Genomic DNA, 21,727 nt, shown 5'->3' on the forward strand with positions numbered 1-21,727 from the left:
TTAAGGCATGGCACCCACCGGAGCGTAGAGCTTGATGAAGGCAGCATTTCACGTTGGCTGGGAAAGAGAGCGTGAGTCATGGCTGTGGGCTGGAGTGAGGAGGGAGCATCTTGGGAAAAGCAGTTGGATGGTGCCTCCCTCTTGCGCCAGAATGCATTCCAGATGGATCAAAGATGTGAACTTCATGAACGAAACCATAAAACTACTAGAAGAAAACATGGGAGATTGGGTTTTATAGTCTTGGGATGGGAAGGCCATTCTCAGTATGACATAAACCCCAGAAATTATAAAAGAAAAAAAATTTGACTCCATAAAAGTCAAGATTTTCTCTCTGGCCAAAACAAAACCAAAAAGCAACCAATCATCATAAGGAGAGAATATGAAAATATATGGCAGAAAGGGGATTGATACGCTGTAATAGTCAGAGAAGCCCTACAGAAGAATGAGACCGGGAGTCAAACCAAGAAAATGCACCAAAGACATGACTAGTTCTTGGAAAAGAAAATACAAATAGCTTTAAACATGTGAGAAGATGTTTGACTTTACTCACAAGAAAGGAATGCAGGTGAAACCCTGGGGAGATACCACCTGTGACCTGGCCGGGTGGACGAAGGACAGACCCCGAGTACACACACTGGGGGCCGAGTGAGGGGACGTGGGCGTCCTCACGGATGGCCCTTCGAGAAAGGCATTTGCAGCATCTATCAAAATATTAAAAGGCACATACGCTTTGACCTGCCAGCTCTGCATCTTGGAACGTTTCCCATGGGTACACTCACACGTGTGTGCAGACACCTACGTACAAGAGCAGTCATATAGCACTGTCTGGAAGAGACGAGGATCAAAACAGTCAAATGTCCGTCAAGAGAGCCGTTTACATAAGTGCCTGTGCAGCTACAGCGGAGAACGCAGTGTAGCCGCTCAGAGAATGGGGTTTACGTGACTTCACATTACTGAAATGGATCGATCTCCAAGATACGTTAAGGAAAGACAAGCAAAGTAAAGAATGTTCTTCATCATATGAATCCATCTCTATCAAAAGAAAAAAGACACATAATTCTAGGCTTGTATGTGCATAGATAATAAGGAAGGATGCCCCAAAATTGGGACTCGTGGTTTTCCGTAGAGTGGCAGCTGAGTGCATGGGGGTGCAATTCTCTCTGGCATCTTTGGAACTGGGTGAAGGGCTTGTTCAAACACGTGGGTTGGTTGGAAGCTGGGCAGGTGTGTAGATAACAGAGAGGCGAGACTGGGAAGTGAGGGCTGGCTGCTCTGGGAGCTGCATGCCTTTCCTGTTGGCAGGCAGCTGCTTTTGGCTGGAATGACTTAGTCAATTAAAAAAGTTTGTGGTCCAAAAAAAAAAAGGAAGAAAAGAAAAGAAACAAGACCAAGTCCATCCAGAAGGAACTGGCCAGGTGGATCGTGCGTGTATCATTCGGTGATCCTCTGAAGATGGGAACATGCACGTGTAGATTTTCGGAACTGAAATTGTCCTCAGCGACCCCCATCCACTCATTTTATAGGTTGAGAAACTGAGGCCAGTACATACCTCCCTAGAGTCATGTAGCAAGTTGGGGCAGAGCTCCATAGACATTGTTTTAATCGTTTGAAGCAGGTGCTGACAATGGGTTCATTTTATAAATGAGGAACATGAAGGAAGTTGCCCAGAACCCAATGGTTGAGAATGGGGGTCTAGGATTCAGGCTGGTGCCTTGCCTGATTCTCGATGCTCACTGTGGACTGAACGCTCACACATTGTACCTCTGTGCGGGTAGCAGCGTCCGTGCCGTGAATGGCATCTGCCCATAGACCGTCTGCAGATGCTGCTTGGCAGGGCACTGGGCATTCTTAGGACCTGGGGCTGCAGAAACGTTTGCATCTGGGGCCTCTCAGGGGGTTGGTGGGAAAGAACGAGGGGCCACGGACATGACATCTTTAACGTGGGAAAGGTTCTGTGCCGTGGTGCTGGGGCTCGGCACGGGGTAGGGTGGTGGTAGGTGTGGCCCTGTGACCTCGGACTCTGTGAGCGCCATCCCGGCTCAGTGGTCACTCATGACCCTGCATCATCTTCCCATGCTCCCTCACCTCCTGTCACCAGGCTTGTCCCTTTCCACAGTTCTGAGTCCCTGGGGTCCTTCCAGTCTCCCTGGCTGGCCCCCTGCCTCCTGGAAAAGCAGCCCAGACATGAGGCTTTGAGAGTCCCTCATCTGGAGGAGCTCAGGTGTTGACAGTCAGTGGAGGGGTCTTTGTGAGGTCAAGGGACAGCAGAGATTCCTCTGTCCCAGAAAAGAAGCTGAAGTCCCCACTTGTTCCCTAGGGCCCCTCGTGTCTCATTCCGCGAGGTCCCTGCTGGAATGTGAACTTTCCCCCTAAACGTCAGCCACTGTTCTCCTCCCGGGCAGCTGGTCGGTGCTGTCGGGACACGGAGCTATGAGGGGCGGGGCAAGGAGCTGAGCTTGGCTTGTTCACTCCTCCATCTGATTGTGTTAGGGGTGTGCCAGACACATTGAGTTAATGGTGGCACCTCTGTCAGAACCTAGAGGATGGAGAGGCTCCCTGGCCTCGAGTCCCGCATCCTGGTGGGATGGGATGGTGGTAGGAGTGTGTGATAGGTCTGTTTGGTTGAACCATGGGAAATTGCCATTTTGTGGGCCAAAATGTTGAGTCATTTTACGTGTTTCAATCTAAAGATAGAAGAGTGAGCACTGAGGAGGCCACCGGTCCAGCTGGGGGCTTCAGGGCATCTTTCTCAGAGGCAGCATTGTCTAAGCTGAGGTCTACAGATGAGTAGGGCCTCACCAGCAGTGGAGGCTGAGGGGACAGGGGGATCCCAAGTTTAGGGAACTGAATGTGCAAAGGCCTTGACGCTGTGTCATGTTGGTCTTTGAATGTGGGGTTTAGCTTGACTAGAACATAGCTTGAGTAGGGTGGCAGGAGAAGGGGAGTGGCAAGAGAGGAGGCCTTGGGTGCCTTTAATTCGGTTTAAATTGGCAAAGGTGTATTGTCATTTTTACCCATCCATCTGTGTGTCCGTCCATACCGTTAATCCATCTATCTGTCTATCCATCCATCCATCCATCCATCCATCCATCCATCCATCTAACCATCCATACAACCATCCATTCATCCAGACCATAAATCCATCCCTCCTTTTACCCACCCACCCACCCATCTATCCACTTATTCCTCCATACCATTAATCTACCCACTCACCCATCCATCCATCCTCCCATCTATCCATACCATAAACCTATTCAGTCACCCACCTATCCATCTAAACCATAAACCCATGCAATCACCTACCCACCCATCCATCCACCCATTGATCCAGACCTTAAATCCATCCACCCACCCACCCACCCACCCACTGATCCATCCATTCCTCCATCACAGCACTGGGCTGCCCCTTCTACTGCACTACTTTCCATTTTTGCCTCAGGGTGATATATGACCACCCCAGACTCCTGCTGTCTACACTAGAGCTCCTTGAGGACAAGCAATGACAGACACACTTCGGCTTCTGCAGCGCTTAGCAGAGTACCAGGCACGACTAGATCCTCGTGCTGTGTTTGTTGGCTTGCACTGAGAGACGAGATCAATCCAGTTGTAGCAGCAGCAGACCGTGCAGTCAGGATAATGACAAGGCGCTGACTGCTCTTTAGGGGTTCAGAGTGGAGGGAGGCCCACGGCTCTGGGGTGGCCGGGGCTGGGGGAGGTAAGCTGGGGCTCTCAGCAGAGGTGGGCCGTGGACAGGTGGGGAGAAGCAACAGAAGCCTTCCAGTTGGCAGTAAAAGAGAAGATCAGCTCCGTCTTGGGACCTGGGAGGTGGAGAGTCCACATGCTCCAGGATATTTGGTTATTGATTCAGAGAGTCTATGAATTCTCCAAATGCCGTTGTCAGCTTTTCTTGACTGTAAAAGTAAAGCATGCTCATTATAGCAAATTTGGAAAATATAAAAGTGCCTTTTTCTTTTCTTTTCTGTCTTAATCTGTTCGGGCTGCTGTAACAAAATACCAAAGGCTGGCTGGCTTATAAACAACAGACATGTATTTCTCATCGTTCTGGAGGCTGGAAGTCCAGGATCAGGACACCAGCACGGTTGTTGGTGGTGGAGGACCCTTTTTCTGGTTCATAGCTGACGCCTTTTCCTTTTCGCTGTGTCCTCATGTGGTGGGAGGGGCTGGGAGCTCTCTGGGGCATTGTCTTTGGGGGTTAGGATTTCAGCATATGAATTTGGGGGGCGGGGGGCACAAACATTCACACTATAGCGCTTTCTTCCTGTTTTTCCCTTTACGCGGCTGAGCTCACGTATCAAAACAGTGTTGCCTCCCGCTCAGTCACAGCCGCTTCCCGGGTCATTACTTCCCAGGTTGGAACTCTTCAGCTGCTGGGCATCCCACTGTGTGCTTGCGTTAGGGTTGCTTCCGCACTCCTCTCTCGCTGGAGCTGGGTTCTCTCTGATTGTTTGCTGTTATAAATAACACTTGGATGAACATCTTTCTGGTAAATCCTTTCTCCTTCTCTGGTTGTTTCCTTAGGGCAGATTTCTAGACGTTGACTCACCCTCACCCTGTTAGAGCACAGGAATGCTTTAAAGCCCTTTTATTGCAGAATGACGTTCCAGCCAACAGTGGGCAATGAGCGCCCGAGCTACTGTGCCCTGGCCAGCGGTATCCTCAGCTCCTGGACCCACGTGGACCCCACGTGGTGGAACTGGGGCTCCTCACTGCTCTAAGCCAGTCATCTCCCTCTTTCTGCTCCTGGGAGGCAGCAGGGATGTAATTTACTGCCTGGCACCTGGCTTGGCCATTATTGGGCCCGTGGCTCTCCCTAGGTCACTCGGGCCTCGAGGCTCGCTCCGGCTTCGTCATCTGGAGAACGCAGCAGCGCTTCCTGCCCCACGGGGTTATTCTAAGAAGTTGGGTTATTAACGACAGTTAGAACTCAGCTGTATTCAGAGCTTTAGCTCCCTCCCAGTAGTGAGATGGGTTCCTTGGACTTTACCCACTTCTAAGAGGGCTGACCGAGCTTTCTGAGCCTGTGGCTGTGAACCCTGGGGAGCCGGCAGCTGTCCACCCCCGGGAAGACTGTGAAACTTGACTTCATTAACCCACCGAGTGTGGGGTCCAGGGAAGTCAGCTGGGACTGGCGGCGTAGACCCGTGAGTGATGACTGGGGACGTCGGTTCCAAGTTCTGCCGCTGGTTTGTGCTGCATCCTTTGGGGGAGTGTCTATGGTTATTGCACAGTTATGTGCGCATTCAGTGTCCACGTAGCTGGTCTTGAGTCATAGTTGGGGTGTTCTGAAGACTTGCATAGCTCTAGTAATTGAAAAATGCCTCCAGGTGCTGGGGGAAGTCATGTCCCTCCAAAGGTCAGAGTGACCCGTGCAATAGTCTTTACTGGAGTCACATAACTGAATAAAATCATTTCAGAGACGAAGACATAGAACGCACGAAAGTCCCCCAGAATCGTGCCGCGGCCTCCGCTCCGAAAGCAGCTCCTTCTGGGGCCCTGGGAGGAGCCACGTGCTGGGCAGGTGTGTGGAGGGGTTGATGGGAAAGACTGGCCTTAATTTGTAACAGGAAATATTCCTTTTAGCTTTATCTATCATGTTGTTTACTTGGTGACATTTATAGGTATTAGACATCTCTAGGGGCCAGTTCCTGTCCTTTTCTAAAGCTGTCTTTTCTAACGAGAATTTCAAGGCAAATACTGCCTGATGCCAGTGCTGGAGGAACAATGCACCAGCAGACACATGTGCCTTTTGTCCACATTTCAGTCCGAAAGGGCAAGGGTGAACCGGACGTGGGCCTTCCCATGGGGCCCTGTGAGGGCTCATGGTGTGGGGTGGCCCACTTCCAATGTCAGACTGGGACATGTAGGCATTCCTGGGAAGTCCAAACGCCATTTTGTTTTGTAAAGAGCAGTTAAAAATTGCCTGCTTTCAGGACAAAGGCCAAAAGATCTGTGAGTGTCTCACAGTTTTAGGTAGACATGGAGAGAGGACAGTAATTTAATTGTGTAGTGCTATTTCCTGCTGGACATTAACTGGCATTTATTATCCCATTAATTTGTTATAAGAGCAATACATGTACATCATAGAAATGTTAAAAGCTACTAAAAAGTATAAAGAATGAAATAAAAGTTAATCATAATCCCTTATTTGTCTAAAGTATGATGCCGATGATTTCTATTTAGTGCAGCCAAATAAATTACTAATTGAACATTTTGATGTCTTTATTTTCCAGTATCTGTTCTATGTCTGTATTTACAAAATAGGGATCATATGCTACTTTGTAATAGTTTTAAACTTAAAATAAGATGAGTAAATCTCAGGAAACTAGGAGTAAAAGGGAACATCCTCAGTCCGATAAAGGACGTCTATGTAAAATGTACATCCTGAAAGCTTTCCCCCCAAGACGGGGAGCAAGGCCAGGGTGTCTGCTCTCACACTCCTGTTCAACATGGTCTGGCGATCCTAGCCTTTGCAATAAAGCAAGAACAGGAAATAGAAGGCATGTAGACTGCAAAGGAAGAATTAAAACTGTCTTTATTTGCAGACCACATGATTATCATGTAAAAAATTCTAAGGAATTTGCAAAAAAAGCTTCTAGAACTAATAAGTAAGTTTAGTGTGGTCACAGGAGTCAAAGTCAATACACAAAATTCAACTGTGTTTCTAGATAGTCACATGAGCAATTGGAAATAGAAATTTAAGAAGCCGTTACCCTATCATCAAAAATATAAAATACTTAGAGATATGTTTAGCGAAATACCCACACACTGAAAAATTACAAAATGTCTCTTAGAGATATTAAGGAAGATCTAAAGAAATGGAGAAATATACCACCATTCTCATGGGCAAGGAGACTTTGTATTGTTAAGATATCGTTTTCCCTAAAATTGATCAACAGATTCAGTGCGATGCCAATTAAAATTGAAGCAGGCTTTTTTTGCTTTTAATATAGACGTTGACAAGATAATTTTGAAATCTATATGGAAATGCAAAGAACCTAAAATAACCAATTTTGAAAAAGAAGAATATTGGAAGGCTTATGCAATGTGCTTTTAGGACTTAACTACAGAGCTAGGTTGGTCAAGGCATTGTGGTGTTGACTTAAAGATGGGCGTCTAGACCAATGGGACAGACTGGAGTCCTTAAAGGGACTCACATGCATATATGATCACTTGATGTTTGACAGTGGTGCCAAGATAATTCAATGGTGAAAGTGCAGTCTTTATCAACAATGGTGCCGGGACAACTAGACATCCGTTTGCAAAAAAATAAACCTGGACCCTTACTTCAAATCATGCATAAAAGTTAGGATGGATCATAGACTAAAGCTAAGATTTAAAACTGTAAGTAATAAAACAAGAAAAAGAAAACCCTTTTTATGACCTTGAGTCAGACAAAAATTTCTTAGAAAGTACACAAAAAGTAGGAACCATAAAAAAATTAATAAATTGGACTTCATCAAATTAAAAATGTCTGCTCTTCAAAAGACACCACTAAGAAAATAGAAAGATAAACTACAGACTGGAATAAAATATTTGCAAAACACACGTGTGATAAACGCATATGTAGCATGTGTAAAGGAATATTATAACTCAACAGGGAGAGAGTAGATGATCAGTTTAAAACTGGGAAAAAGAGTGGAACAGACATTTCACCAAAAAAGATGTATGAACGGCCAATGTACATATGGCAAGATGCTTTAGTTTTCAGGGAAACACAAATTAAAACCAAGGAGCTACCAGTATACACGCAAGTGTTGGCAAGGACGTGGAAAACTCGTACGCTATTCGTGGGAATGCAAAGTGGTGCAGCTACTTTGGAAAACCGTTTGGCAGGTTTTTATAAGGTTAACCATCTACTTATCATAGGACCCAGCAATTCCGCTCCTACGTATTTGCCCAAGAGAAGTGAAAACGTGTTTAGACAAAGACATAGGTGTGAATGTTCATAGGGCACTTTCTCACCTCACCCTGAAACAACCCAGGTGCCCATCAGCTGGTAGATGGATGAACAGACTGTGGTGCGTCCATATGATGGAATACTACTCAGCAATAAAAAAGGAATGAATACATGGAACAATGTGAGTACAAAAGCATTATGTTAAGTGAAAAGAGCAGGCAGAAAAGGCTATATATGATAGAATTCCATTTATATGACATTCGAGAAAAGGCAAAACCATGGGGACAGAAAAAAGATCAGTGGTTGTCAGAGGCCAGCAGCTGGGGAGAGGGAGCTTCCCGAGGTGATGGAAATGTCCTCTGTCTTGACTGTGGTGGTGGTTACAGACCTGTCTGTTTGTCAAAACTCACTGACCTGTCGACTTACAAAGGGTGAATTTTACTGTATGTAAACAATACCTCCAAAAACCTGACTCAAAATTAAAAAACTCATAAGCATTTCCCCATGATTACATATCCCCTTGTTATTAGTATTAATGCTCACTTAATTAATTAGTTAATAACATTAACTGATATTAATATAATTTTCAATACAAATTGATGGCTGTATAGCATTCTGGTGTAGAGATGCGCCATGGCATATTCCATCCCCCCAGGTTGGAACATTAACTTTCTTTCAGAGTTTTTGGTGTGGTGGGCGTCTTTAAGTATTTATTCTTATCTCCACCTCAGTGTTGGAGGCAAATTCCCGTAGAATGAATGCTTTTAAGACTTTCAGCCCCAGGTGTCACATTGCCTCCTAGAAGGGTGTCAGTTTAGACCCTCTGTACCGAGCGAGCTTTCGCTTCCTTGCCAGAATTTGGTACGTAAAAACAATATTTTGCCGATTTGATGGGAGGCAAAGGAGTCTTGATTTAAATTGCGTTTCTTTAGCTACGAGTGACACTGAGTATTATTAATTTGTTTGTCCTGCTCCTTTTTGGTCATAAGAGTTTCCTGAATATGTACCATATATGTCACATGTATGTCTGTTAAGTATCTCCCTGTTTATTGCTTGCTTCTTGTTGCCATTCTCTGTTGCTGCATAACAACCACCCCAAAACTTAGCGTTTAAGAAAACAGCCAGCTTTTACTTTAGCCGTCTTCATTTGCTTCTGAATCTGCATTTGGGGCAGGGCGTGGCAGGGGCCATTTGCTCCCATGGCATCGGCACGATCCATTTCCAAGTGGTTTTCCCATATGGCTGGCCAGTTGGTCCTGGTTGTTGGCTGGGTGCTCAGCCGCGGCTGTTGGCTGGGGGCTTGGCTGGGGTTGTTGGCTGGGGGCCTGGGTTTCTCTTCACATGGCACCCTCCAAGGGCCTGCTTGGGCTTCCTCATGGCATGGTGTCTGGTTCTAAGAAAGAGTCTTCTAAGAGACACAGGAAGTAGAACCCCAGTTTCCTAAAGTCTAGATCCGTGAGCTGGCACCATTGCTTCCATCACATTCTACTGGTCACATAGTCGCAGAGCCCACCTTGATTCAAGGGAAGGGGGGACATAGACACCCCGACTATGGCCACTTGTGTTAAAGAATTTGTGGCCATTTTTAAACCACCACACTTAAAAAATGTGTTTTGTTTTTATTCATAAAATTATGCAAGTTTTATGTGGCTATATATTTACAACATTTTTCAAAAGTAGAGGGAGAGAGAGAGAGATGAGCCGACATTCTCTGTCATGCTTCTCCCAGTTCTCAGCCCCTTCCCAGACGTGACCCCTTCCCCGTTTGGCTGGCATTGTTCTGGCCATTTTCGTGTGTGCGTTCACATGACGTGGTTTCAGAGCACACAGAGATCTTCTGTTATTTACCATAAAGGGCCAGTGCTCTATAGATGTCTCTGTGGCTTGCCATCTCAGCTGTCTTTCCGTGTCCGACCATGGAGATGAGCACTTCCTGTCTGCCTCTGCAGAGTATGTCAGAGACGCAGCTTTGTGTCTTTAACCAGCTCCCCACTGATGAGCAGTTACCTTGTGTCCAGTTCTTCCCTATTACAGACGACAGCGCCTTGGACGTCCTTGCACATAGACGAGGCTTTCTGCAGGGCTCAGCCCTAAAGGGGTGATGCCAGGTCAGCGCGTGTGCAAATTCTAATTGGGATGCTGCAAAATTGCCTGTCAGAAAGGTTTCCTCTCCCACTGGCACTTACTGCGAGCCCGCTGAATCCGCCTTTCCTTCGTTTGCTCGTTGGTTGGTTTGTTCAGTCCTTGGTTCCTTCGGTCCCTGTCCTGAGCTTCTGCTCTGGCCGAGCTCTCTCCTCCTGCTCTGATTAAGGTCACCCTTGTCCCTTCTCTCAAGGAGCTCCCAGTCTGTCTGGGAAGTGGTGCATCCCCAGGAGCACTTCTTGCCAGTCCAGCGTGGGGGGAGGACATGGCATAGGCAGGAGGCGGCAGGGTGCTGGGGTGACACAGAGGAAGTCGAGGCCTGTCACGATTTATGGCGAGGCCTCTTGATCTCCTCAAGCTTCATCAAGCGAAGGGCTCCCTTTGGGCGCCGCTTTGACTTGTCGAAGAACTCTCCAGGGAAGGACGGAGCCGGAGACTCTGATGTCATTAGTGCCACTCATTTCAGCTGCCACTCACAGCTTCCCAGGAGAGGCAGATCCCGTTGTTATCCTGCCTTCCCAGCAGGACGGGGCCCAGGGCAGTGGAGCTGCTGTTGGTTTGGGGGTCTGCTTGCCTGGTTCCATCGAGCATGTGAATCTGCTTAGTTTGGAGTCTTGAGGACTCCGCCAGTACGTGCAGGAAGCTCACGCTCCTCCGGGGGACCTGCCCGCTGGAGGTGCTCAGGTCAGTGCAGCCAGGGCCTCGCTTGGACTCCGAAATGACGGGGGGTTAGTCCAGAAGGGGTGCGGACCTTTACTGTGTCCTTGACACACAGTAGGCGCTCAGGAGAACATTGCTGGATGAACAAAGCCCCAGAGCAGCTCAGGCCAGCCGGAGCGACTGGCGCCGCCTGTCCGTTTCAAGAAGCCGTTTTGGAGTGTGCCCTGAAGCTGGCCCAGTTCTGTAGTTGTGTCATGGCTGCACTCCCCACTTAGCACAAGCCCCTGAGCTCCCTGGTGTGCTGGGCCTGGGTGAGGCCCTGGATGCAGAGGGCCCCCTGCCAGTGTGACCCCAGCTGGCCTGATGGCTGCCAGCCCACCCTCTGGGCCTCCTGGAAGCAGGTGGGGCCATGCGGAGGCTGCCCGTGCGAACACGGCCAACCCCGCAGAGTGGAATCTGGTGCCTGGTGCCATCCCCGCCCCTTTCCTCCAGAACAAGGAGATAAATTACCTCCGAGGAAACTGAGATTAATCGTCTGGTTCCCCATCATGCTTGCGGGCTCTGCTCCTGGCACGGCCCCTGCAGGCAGGCAGTACCTGTGTCTGCACAGCCCGGCCCAGCTCCTCTGCCGCACGCCATCCTGGCAGTTGGCTGCAGGATTAATGTCCAATCATGTTCTATTCTGTTCATAAGCCTTTGAGGAATGATGGTGGAGAGGACCATATGTACCCGTTTGCTTCTGTAAAGACAGATGGAGAGCAGCATTGACCAATGAGAGGAAGAAGGCACTGAGTGGATGCAGGGAGAAGCTGGACACAACGCTTATTTCTTAGGGGCCGGTTAGAAGGTTTCTTTGTCCTTCAGCTGTGCTGTTTCCTCCCAGTTCTCAGTGTAGAGTCCTGGTCTGGTCTTTAGCACCTGTAGTCATAGGGACAGTGGCAGCCTCTGTGTGGCCTGACTCAACCCAGACCGGGACGTCCTCAAGCTGCACTGTTGGGTGGGTGGATTACCTGAGCCTGGAATGTTCCTTGTATGGCCCCAGACAACCCAGTGGGGCTTCTGTAAGCTCCCGATGCCCTGTCTTTCTCTCCACTCCTCTGCAGGACTCCTTCCTGTGTGCTCTGCCCATGTCACCCTGTCCCTCATGTGAGTCACCGTGGGTGGCGTGACTTGCTTTCAAGTAACAGTGTGTGCGTGTTGAGGGTCGTCTGCTCATTTGGAGGGGCTGCTAGGCTGGACTGTAGGCGTCCTCAGGCTGGGTGGTGGCACATACATGTGTGTGAGCCCTCCAAGGGCACCTGGCCTGCGTTTGGCCGCAGTGTGGGTGTAGGGGTGAGGGGGAGGCGCCAGGTGTCCAGACCTTCAGGTCAACCTCAGCGAGAGGTGGAAGATGGGTGGTCACAGCCCCGGGGGAGCGAGTCTCAGACCTGTGGCACCTTGACCCTGTAGACGAGAGAGTTGTCTCCACTGCAGCTCCTCCCTGGTGACGTTGTGTTCTTAGTAGGGTGGCGCCCTCCCAGCCCCCGCAGCTGAACCGTCACTGTAAAATCTCCCAGCAGTGACACCGTCTGCCAAAGCTTCTCAGAGCTCTTGACTTTCTGGCCAGGAAAGGCGAGCCATCGGGCTGGGCAAGGATGAGGCGTGGGATGATGGACGCTGCTTCCCAACCCCCAGATCTGGGAGTCGGGATGGGGCCACTGGCACCTTTCCCCAGGCCCCTGCTGGTGGTGAGGGCTGGGCAGCAAGTCCTCTCTGTGGTCCATCCTCAACTCCCTCACTCCCCACCGGGGTGTGGAGCACCAAGAACATCTGAGCCGCTGAGTGCACGCCACCGGTTACCCCCAGGCAGGCCCCCCTCAGAGGTGCTGAGCCAGGGGGCAGTTGGCCTCTGCTCGAGGAGGCGGTTGCCATGGAATAGGACACGCATATAGCAAGGATTTCACTCTCTGGTCCAAAAGGAAGAGCGAGGCCACCCAGGCCAGGGAGGTGGTCAGGTGAATGGTTGTTGTCTAAATCTTGGAGAAATTAAAGTTTATCAAATGAGTCTTCAAGATGATGGCATTCCTTCCTTCCTTCACTCACTTGTCCATCCGTCCATCCACGAAGTCCTTCATTCTTCCTTCCTTTTTGTCCTCCTTCCATTAATCATCTATCCTTCCGTCCTTTCCTCCATCCATCCATCTTTCTGATCGTGCATCCATCCTTCTGTCCATCCATCCATCCACCCATCCACCCGTCCACCCATCCGACTCTCCGTTCTTCCATTTCCTTCATCCATGTGCCCTTGTGTCCATCCTTCCATGAGGGTTTACTGAGTACCCTGTGTGGCGCTTTGTGAAGAGACGGTGAAAACCAGAGGACCGTATCTCTGGGTGCTTTCTCAGTCAGTGTTCACAACAGTATTCTGATGTTGTAGAAAGTGTGACAGGAGAGGCATCTTCTGACCTGTCATTCTTCCGTTAGCCCGGGGCTGTCAGATTCTCTCTAGTCCCTATAGCTCGCATGCTGGGGATCTTTTCTCCTCCCAAGGCCTTCCCCAGGTCCTTAACGTCAAGAACAGTTCTGCTCTTCCCTGGAATGAATCTCGCTTTGCCTTTGTCACTGCTCCCGCTCTCTCTGCTAGTCCCTCCCTGTAAGCAGAGTGAGCTCTGCAGCCGTTTGTCTGGTGGCGTGTGGGAAGCATTCTGCTATCACTCTGCCTCATAGTCTAAGGGACAGAAGGAAGACCTTGGGGCGAAACCGCTGTTGAATGTCACTAGGATCTTGGAGACTGACTTAACCTCCCTCAGCCCATTCCTTATCTACAAAGGAAGGTGCCTACTCTGTGAGCTGCCAGGGCATGTAAGCACACAGTGGGTACTCAGGGGCCTCAGCTGCCCCCCCCCCAGGGCATGTAGGCACACAGTGGGTACTCAGAGCCTCAGCGGCACCCCCCCCAGGGTGTGTAGGCACACAGTGGGTGCTCAGGACCTCAGCTGCCCCCCCCCAGGTCGTGTAGGCACACAGTGGGTGCTCAGGGGCCTCAGCTGCCTCCCCCAGGGTGTGTAGGCACACAGTGGGTGCTCAGGGCCTCAGCTGCCCCCCAGAGTGTGTAGGCACACAGTGGGTGCTTGGGCCTCAGCTGCACCCCATGTAGGCTTGTTGCACTAGCTTGCAGCCCCAGTGTCATCTGTTGGGAGATCCCTTGGGGCAGGGCTATCAGTGGTGCCAGCTCGGTTAAGCTGCTTGCGTTCCTGGCTGCACCTGTCTCTCTCCACGTGCTGCTCTCCTGTGGCCTTTCCAGAGCCTGCTTGCACCCTGGCTGTCGTCACCCCCTAACTGATGTTCACTCCTGTGAACGGTGACAGAGATCCCCGTTTCCTGCCGTGTTGCTGTGACGACAGCTGGAGTGATCCAATGGGACTCGCACCCTCCAGGGCAAAGACAAGGGCAGTGTGAACAAAACAAAGCTGGCAGGAGAGGGCTGGCCGGGGCCGGGGAAGGAGCTGGCTCTAAGTGCCCTGTTAACTGGGCAGCCACTGAAATGCCTGTGTTTCCCAAGGCAGAGCCTGCCGCCCTGGGACTTCTGGGCTCAGAGAATGGAGTGGGGACAGAGTGGTCAGCGTTTCTCGCCTGCTGGGGGAGGGTGTGTCTTCTCTGCGGGCATTCCTGCTTGTGAAACAGAGCTCTGGGCTTTCTGCAGGCCAGGGGCAGCCGAGGCTGGGCTGGGAGGCCAGCTCTGTGCTTTGCACTGTCTGAAATACCTTTCAGGCTTTCTGCCCAATTCCTAGCTCATTCTTCCCCTCACCTTGACTACAAGGCACCCTTAAAACGCCACCCCGATGTCACGATGAGGAGCAGGATTAAGCCATTCTTCTTTCCGTCTCTGGGCCTCCTTGTTTTCTCATGAAGGGTGCAATTGCTGGGACCACAGTGTGCACCCCGGCGTCCCCACCCTCCTCTCCCAACCCTGTGGGGGTGGCTGTGGGGGCCCTGGGGAGGTGCCCGGTGCTGTCTGCTGGTCAGATCTCAGGCTAGGCACAGGTGAGCTGATGCGGCCACATGCCAGGCTGCGCCCTGCACCTGTGTCGGCCACCATCCTGGTACGGGCTGCTCCTGCACTGGGTCCCTTTCACAGAGTGACAAGGAGGCTCCAGATGGGACCCACTGCGCCCAGGGCCATGGGTCTCCTAACTGGGGGGGGTCTTCCCAGTGCCCCAGGGCATGTGGCTGTGGCCCAGTCAGGCGGGCCTGCCCCAGGGGCGTTGGCTGTGCGGTCAAGGAGACAGATGCTACATAAATGATTTGCACACACAACCGCGTACTAACAAATGTGGTAAGAACCCGAGGCTGTCTCCTTCAGTGAAAACATCCACCAGGAAGCCATAGTGGTGGGTTCTCAGCTCTTCTCTAGAAACTGAAAAATGGGCCAAAAGCACCTGACAAAGCTCAGAGTTGCTGAGCGTCCCCAGGCCTTAAGCTGGGCTCGGCGGTGACAGTTCCTCATTCCCATGAAACTGCAGAGGGGGACAGGTGGGTAGGGTTGACGGAGAGAGGCAGGCGGAATTTGCGTGTGCGTGGCGGGGGGGCGAGGCCAGGCAGGCCACTCTCCTCCATGTCTGCGTATGGCCCTCAGCGCACGGTGGGCAGAGCCAGGCTCGAGTCCAGCCCTGTCCAGCTCCAAAACCAGTGGTCTCTGCTACACCATGCCTGAGTGGGGCCCAGGGCGCTAAGGCCTCGTGGTGTGTCCCTGGGGCCTTGAGCGCGGCAGTTGCGCTATGCACTGCACAGTTCCGGGGGCACTCTTCCCAAGGACCATGTAACGCCCTGGCATTGGTGAGGGGATGGCCGGGGAGGGCGGGGTCCCCTGGGCAGGACTGGGGCAGGGGGAGGGTGAGGGTGGGGCCTTGCTGTCGGCAGAGGAGTTGCAAGTTCTGGGGGATGGATGCCACTGAAGAGGGTTGGGGGTGTTTTTAGGGGCACAGGGGACCCCGTTTTCCCAATGTGGCAGTGAGCCTGGCCACAGGCCCCCAGCGCTCAGGGAGTTCAGGTCTGTGCCCCCATGACAGCCCCGGGGTAAGCCCGAGGCGGGAGGGGGCAGACCTTCTGCGGCTCCTGGCTCCTGGGATGGCTCCCCGCCCACCTGCCACCCACTGCCTGGCCTGCCCGAGGCCCTCAGCACATTTTCCTCCCTGGCCTCTCTGCTTTGTTCCCATAGTTTGGTCATTGAAGAAGAATTTCAATTGCAGCCTCTGAGAAGGCCTGTTTGTTTTCCAACCTGCTGGGCTGACCTTGCGGATGGCGCCCGCGCCCTGCAGGGCTGGCTGGTGCAGAGGGGCCTCAGCCACCGGGGAGGGAGCCCCCCTTGCTGGCCCTGCCCTCCATCCTGCCTGAGCCATGGATCTTCTTGTTTCCAGGAAGTGTCACACAGGAACTAGGAAGGATGGCAGTAAGAGCAGGTGCCTTCCATGGGTGGCCCATGCTGGGTGCTCTAGGGCCATGGGAAACGCAGAGTTCGGGACAGTTTCCATGAGTGTCTGTAGGGTCCAGGCCCCTGTGGGCCCAGGGCCTCGGCGGGACATGCCTGGCTGGGCCTCTGCCCTCCTGAGGTCCACAGCCCAGGGAAGCCTGTGTTTTTGTACTTAGAGAACCACAAACGCAATGGGAACAGCGAGATCGGATACCCTGCTGCAGTAGGCATCCTGTCATTAGCTCCGTCTTTCGTCTACCTGTGCCAAGGTGGAGGGACGTTCAGGATTGGGGTGGATCAGAAGCTGAGGATGGCTCCGCTGCAGTCCCAGCTCTGCACTAGCTCACTGTGTGACCTTGAGATGGTCACTCCCCTTCTCTGTCCATTTCCTCTTTCAGAATAAAGGTCATTAGCCTTGATGTTACTTATGACCCCTTCTGGCTCTAAAATTAGTTCTGAGAATTTTGAGGACTTCAACCTTGGTGGCTATTTAGAGGGCTCTTAACATTTTCTCTTGAAGATAATGATGTTGACTTTGGGGGGGCTAAGAGCTCCTCTGGCCCCCTGCCCCCGCCGTTGGCTCGTTCCCTCGGGTTCTTCTGGCTCCCTCTGCAGCCACGGACACTGGGCAGGGCTGGCCCTGGGCTGGGCCCTGGAGGGCTGGGGGCTCTAAGTGTCGGGCTGTGACCTTTGGAGGACGGGCCGTGGAGCGCTAGTGCTGGGGAGGCGTGGGGATCCCGACATGGTGACCACGTGCCCGCAGGAGGGCTCAGCATCGTTCCTGCAGACTCAGCTTACCCAGCAGTGCTGCCTGGCTCCGGGCTCCTGAGCGTGTGTTAAGAGAGCCACGGCCTCCCTTTAGTGGTGAAGGCAGCGTGTGGACAGGGGCTGTGCAGTTGACCGTGGGGAGAGTCAGCCACTATGGAGGGACAGGGTGACAGTCACCCTCTAGAGAGATAAAGGGGATGTTAGTGCCTCACCTCGTCCCTCCGTGTGGCTGGGGTCTGGCAGAATCCTCCTATTTGGGAAAGGACCCGGGGCCTGGAGTCTGGCAGGTAGGTGAAACGGCACCATGAGAAGCACCTCTTGATGGTAGAGCAGCCTTGGGCACTGCTCCGGCTTAGGGGGCCACCTGGACTTGGGGGGATGGAGAGAGAGCTCGCCTCCCACTGGGACTCCAGTCCTGAGGGACCTGGTGGAATCCAAGACATGTGATGGATTTGAGACCGAGAGAGCAGATTCTGATGAACCTCCTGACCCGTGCCATGGGGACGGAGGGAACAATGACCCAGCACACCGTCTGGCACGGACATGGGGCCTGGACTTCAAAGGCACGCTCTACTGATAGCAAGTGGTGAGGAACACGCGTCGCTTATTTAGAGAAAAGCAAAAGAGGAGTGGAATTCCAGCAAAAGCCCAGGCACAAGCCCTGGCCGCCCTCGTGCAGGAGGCGTGACTGCCTCAGGGCCTTCCTGTGCGGATGGAGTGGCAGCTTGCAGTGCTCCGAGTGAGGCCACTGTGACACGGTGGCCGTAAGGCAGGGTGCCAAGGTGAGGTGGTGCTTTTATTCACAGAAATAGCAGCAGGACTCAGTACTCAGATGTCATTTTCCTCCTTGCCCCTGCTTGTCGTATGTAAGCGCTGTAGGTTCACTCACTCAGTCATTCAACAAACGTGGCTGGGTGCCCTGTATATTCAGGCTCCTGCACCAGTGCGGCTCTGGGCACAGCTGATGACTAAGCCCCACCCACACGAGTGGCTCCGCCCGCCTCCTGCTGCTGTTTTGTATCCTTTCTCTGTCAATTCCTGCTGGGACCTGGGGCTGAGTAACTAAACCTTGAAAGTGCACCCCTACCACGAGGCCTTGGTGCTCAGCTGGGTCTGTTCAGCTGAGACATCTGTCCTGAAGCACCCCGTCCCTGGACCCTGGCACCAGGCCCTGAGGGCTGGGGAGGGCCGGGGGGAGGAGGCGCTGGCATCAGCACTTGGTGAGGGCCCCCTCCCTGTGCATTCCCCTGTCCTGGGGCTGGCAGGACGGTGGCTCGGCAGTAGCTGGTGGGAGTATGCTGATTGGGTCCTGACCAGCATCCTTTCTAATGCACGTGGGGACCACAGGCCCTCCTCTGTTCCCTTCCTGGAAGCAGGCCGTGCAGAGAAGTATTGTCCATGAGGAGTTCCAGGTGCAAAGCAAGGGTGTGGGCCCGGGATGGGCCCTCAAGTCGGGCAGACGGGTGCTTGGCCACTGTCACCTCTTCCTTGTTCTGAGCACCACCGAGGAGGGGTGTCCAGAGCTGCTTGCGTTCCACGAGGAACCAATTTAAATTCCTGCTAAGTGCAGCCGGCTCTTTCCATCCATGGCTCTCGTGGGTGCTGGGTGCCTGAGCCCACCCCAAGAGCTCTGCTGGCCCCGGGGAGGGAAGCACAGGGAAGCTGCCCGGCTGGTCACAGGCAGGCTGGCTGCTGAGGTTGGTCCTTCTCACGGGGCTGTGTGCCACATCCTTGAGGCTCACCGGCGTGGTCTCAGCCCCACCGTCTCTGGGTCCCCACGCTGGGGTGCATGAGGCAGCTGCTGGTCTGGCCATGAGTGCCCGGCGTGCTGTGCACGGCAGCCAGTCTGAGGGGTACCCTGGTGCCTCTTGTCCAGCAGCGTGAAATGAGGGCTCCAGGTGATGTGGGCTGCCTTATTCCAGGTCTGGAGTGGGGGGTCACGAGGCTCCCCACTCACGGTGGTGCCACCCATAGTGAGCTGCCACCCAGACTTCAAGAAGCCACTGCTGTGAATGCTGCCGGGTCCCCATGACGCTGGTCTCGGACCCTGCAGGGTGGACCAGACCCTCCCTCTCACATCCCAGCTCCAGGAGACTCTGAGTGGCAGAACCTAATTTGCATCCCGAGCCCTTTCCGAAAGGGGATCTGGGAAAGTTGTTCTCCATTCCCCAGGCTCTGCGGGACAGGAAGGCACCAGAAAACCCAGAAAGGAGGGTGGGCCGGAGCCTGCGTGAGCCGAGGTGGGGTGCCCACCGCGCCGGGGCCTCTGCTCCCACTCCATGGGTGATGCCCATCACGGCCAGGGTGACGTGAAGCAGCCAGGCTTTGGAGTGCCCTTGTCCCCATCACCGGTCGTTCTCAGGCACAAAGACTGGCCCCTGGTTGGGTGCGGAGGCCTCACAGTCAATTCCTTTGCTGTTTTCGCTGAGCCGCTGGGATGCACTGTGAGCCCCGAGGGAGCCCATGGGATATTCCCAGCTCGGCCCTCAAGGAGGAGAGAGCGAGAAGGGCAAGCTGTTTGTGGAGCTCCGAGGGGCTTGGAACTGGGCTGGGGGCGTTCTTCACTGTGGTAGCTTCTCTCACTGGCCTCAGGGAGGAAGTGACCCCAAGATCTTCTCCCTGGTGGGCTGACGCCGGGCTCAAACCCACCCACCTGTCCCCAAAGCTGGTGCTGTCTCCCAGTGACATTCTCATCCTGATGGCGAAACTGAGTCCCGGTTTCTCAGGAAAGTGTTTTTGGAGGGAGGGCTCTGTGTGGATGGGAAGGAGAGTCCACAGGAGTCCTTCCTGGCTGATCCTCCCAGGCCCTTGCCACACCTTTTATAAAACTTGAAAATAGATTTTTTTTTAGCTCTGGCACAGGGAGCTCCTGGCTGGTGGGGCAGGTGGCGTTGGGCCTGGAAAGGTCTGGTGGCCTTTTCAACTTGTTGCAACAGCGATCTATAAACATGTCCCCGAAGATTCCTGGGAAACAGCTCTCTGGGTCAGCAATCGAGAAAACAGCTCTGCAGGCCCGCGCAGCCGGGAGGGGCACCACGGGCCCTTGGCGTGTGAGTCCCAGAAACCGCAGCCGGGATCTTTGATCCGTCCCCTGGCCACTGCCGATCTTGGAGCCGAATCTCAGAGATGAGCCAGCGCTTGGCGCTGTGTCACTGTGGCAGGTGAGCTGGCGGCTGGCACGGCCATGTCTTCCCACGGCCGAGTCCAGGCCTGGGGCTGTGCCGGGCACCTACGCCTGGCTCTGCTTCTGAGGTCAAGTACACAAGCGTCCAGCGAGGGCTGTGGGGGCTGGGTGGGAGGGGTCGCCGGTGCCGAGGGCTTCAGGGGTGCCACAGCTGTCGGGGGCCGGGCTGTGGGTAGGAGCTGAGAGCCGCTCAGGAACATCAGAGACCACGGGAGGCAGCGACTCTGTACGTGGGCAGAGGCCAGCCTGGACAGAGAGTGCCCTGGGTCCCCACGCTGCCCCTCCCATTGCCGGTCCTGATCGTGTCCCTGCAGAGGTGAGAGATCCTCGTCCCTCGTGTTTCCGGTCCCTCGATTAAAGTGACAGAGGACTGCAGTGGAGCCGAGCTGTAGAAATGGCCCCGCTGGAGGCAGGGGTCTCAGAGATCTGGAAGCTGCGTAGTAGGGCGCCTTGCAGGAAACTGTTGGGGGGGCGCGCACTTCATGATGGAGAAGAGCAGCGTCCCTTCTCTCCAGCCTCTTTCTCCTCGGAGCCTGGCCCAGGCTGCTGTCTTGCCCTCGCTCCCATCTCATCGCGGCAGGGTGGCCACAGGGCACCGTCGGCACCTCCCCCTGGCGCCGTCCATGTGGCCTGCCCTGGACGCCCTGGCCCGGCATCTGCTCCCCTCCGGGCCTGCTCTGGACGGCACCTTGTCTGGGCGGTTCTCTTGTTAGGAGCTTGCTGGACAGGCAGTGAGGCCACACGGCCCCCTGGGCCCCCGCCCTCTCCTGTCTGATGGTTCCGTTGGGCTCCAGGTGCAGGAGCTGGCTGCAGGAGTCCTGGGAAACCAGCCAAGGGGAAGCCAGCCTCCAAAACTCCCGCCCTTGTGAAAACAGTGGGACTTTGCCTCTGAGTCCCAGGCATTTAATAACCCCTCTGGGGAGTGAGGCCGATGAGCCGGGAACCTGAATAGTCAAGGAGGGCCGGAGACCCAAGGGCCAGCTTGCGTCCATCCTGGGTGCACCCAGCCGTGGCCGCTGGCTTTGTAGTAGCAGGTGTCAGAATCTGACCCAAATTGCCATAAGCATAAGGACACTTACTGGCTCATGTAGGTGAGCCGCCTTTAGGCACAGCTTGATGTAGGAGCCCGGTGTGGCCCAAGTCTGTCTCTCAGATTCCCAGACAGGTGCTCCCCACAGCCCTGGGGGACGGCTGCCCGTGGCTCCAGCTTCGTAGCCCATGCTGTGGACTGTGGAGCCAGCAGAGCAGAGACGATTCCTCTTTCCCAAAGGAAAAAGCCCCAGGATGGAGCTTCGTGGCCTGGCCCGGTCACATGCCCACCCCTGAACCAACCACCTGGGACAGGGCGGTGTTGTGCTCTGGCCACATAGGGCCCACATGCCGCAGCAAAGTGTCCGTAGCTAGCCCCACCCACACCCGCGTGTGCAGGCGGATGCTGGCCGCTGGGTTCGGGGGCCCCCGGGCAGCCCCCAGCTCCGTGCTTTGGCTCTTGTCACTTTGACTCCAGGTTTGAGTTTATTGTCTCTGCCTGGCCTCCCAGGGGCCTCCTGTTTGTAGTAACACCAGCTGAACTTTCCACACGAAACTGCCTTGTTTAGGACAGGCA

General features: G+C 53.7%; 1 protein-coding gene across 5 annotated transcripts in view; it reads left to right on the forward strand.

Moving 5' to 3' along the window:
* COL5A1 (collagen type V alpha 1 chain) overlaps window positions 1–21,727 on the forward strand; it is a 170,388-nt gene that overhangs the window by 17,849 nt on the left and 130,812 nt on the right. The window lies entirely within an intron of this gene.

The sequence above is a fragment of the Equus przewalskii genome, chromosome 26 (assembly GCF_037783145.1).
Source record: "Equus przewalskii isolate Varuska chromosome 26, EquPr2, whole genome shotgun sequence".
Classification (NCBI taxonomy): Eukaryota; Metazoa; Chordata; class Mammalia; order Perissodactyla; family Equidae; genus Equus; species Equus przewalskii.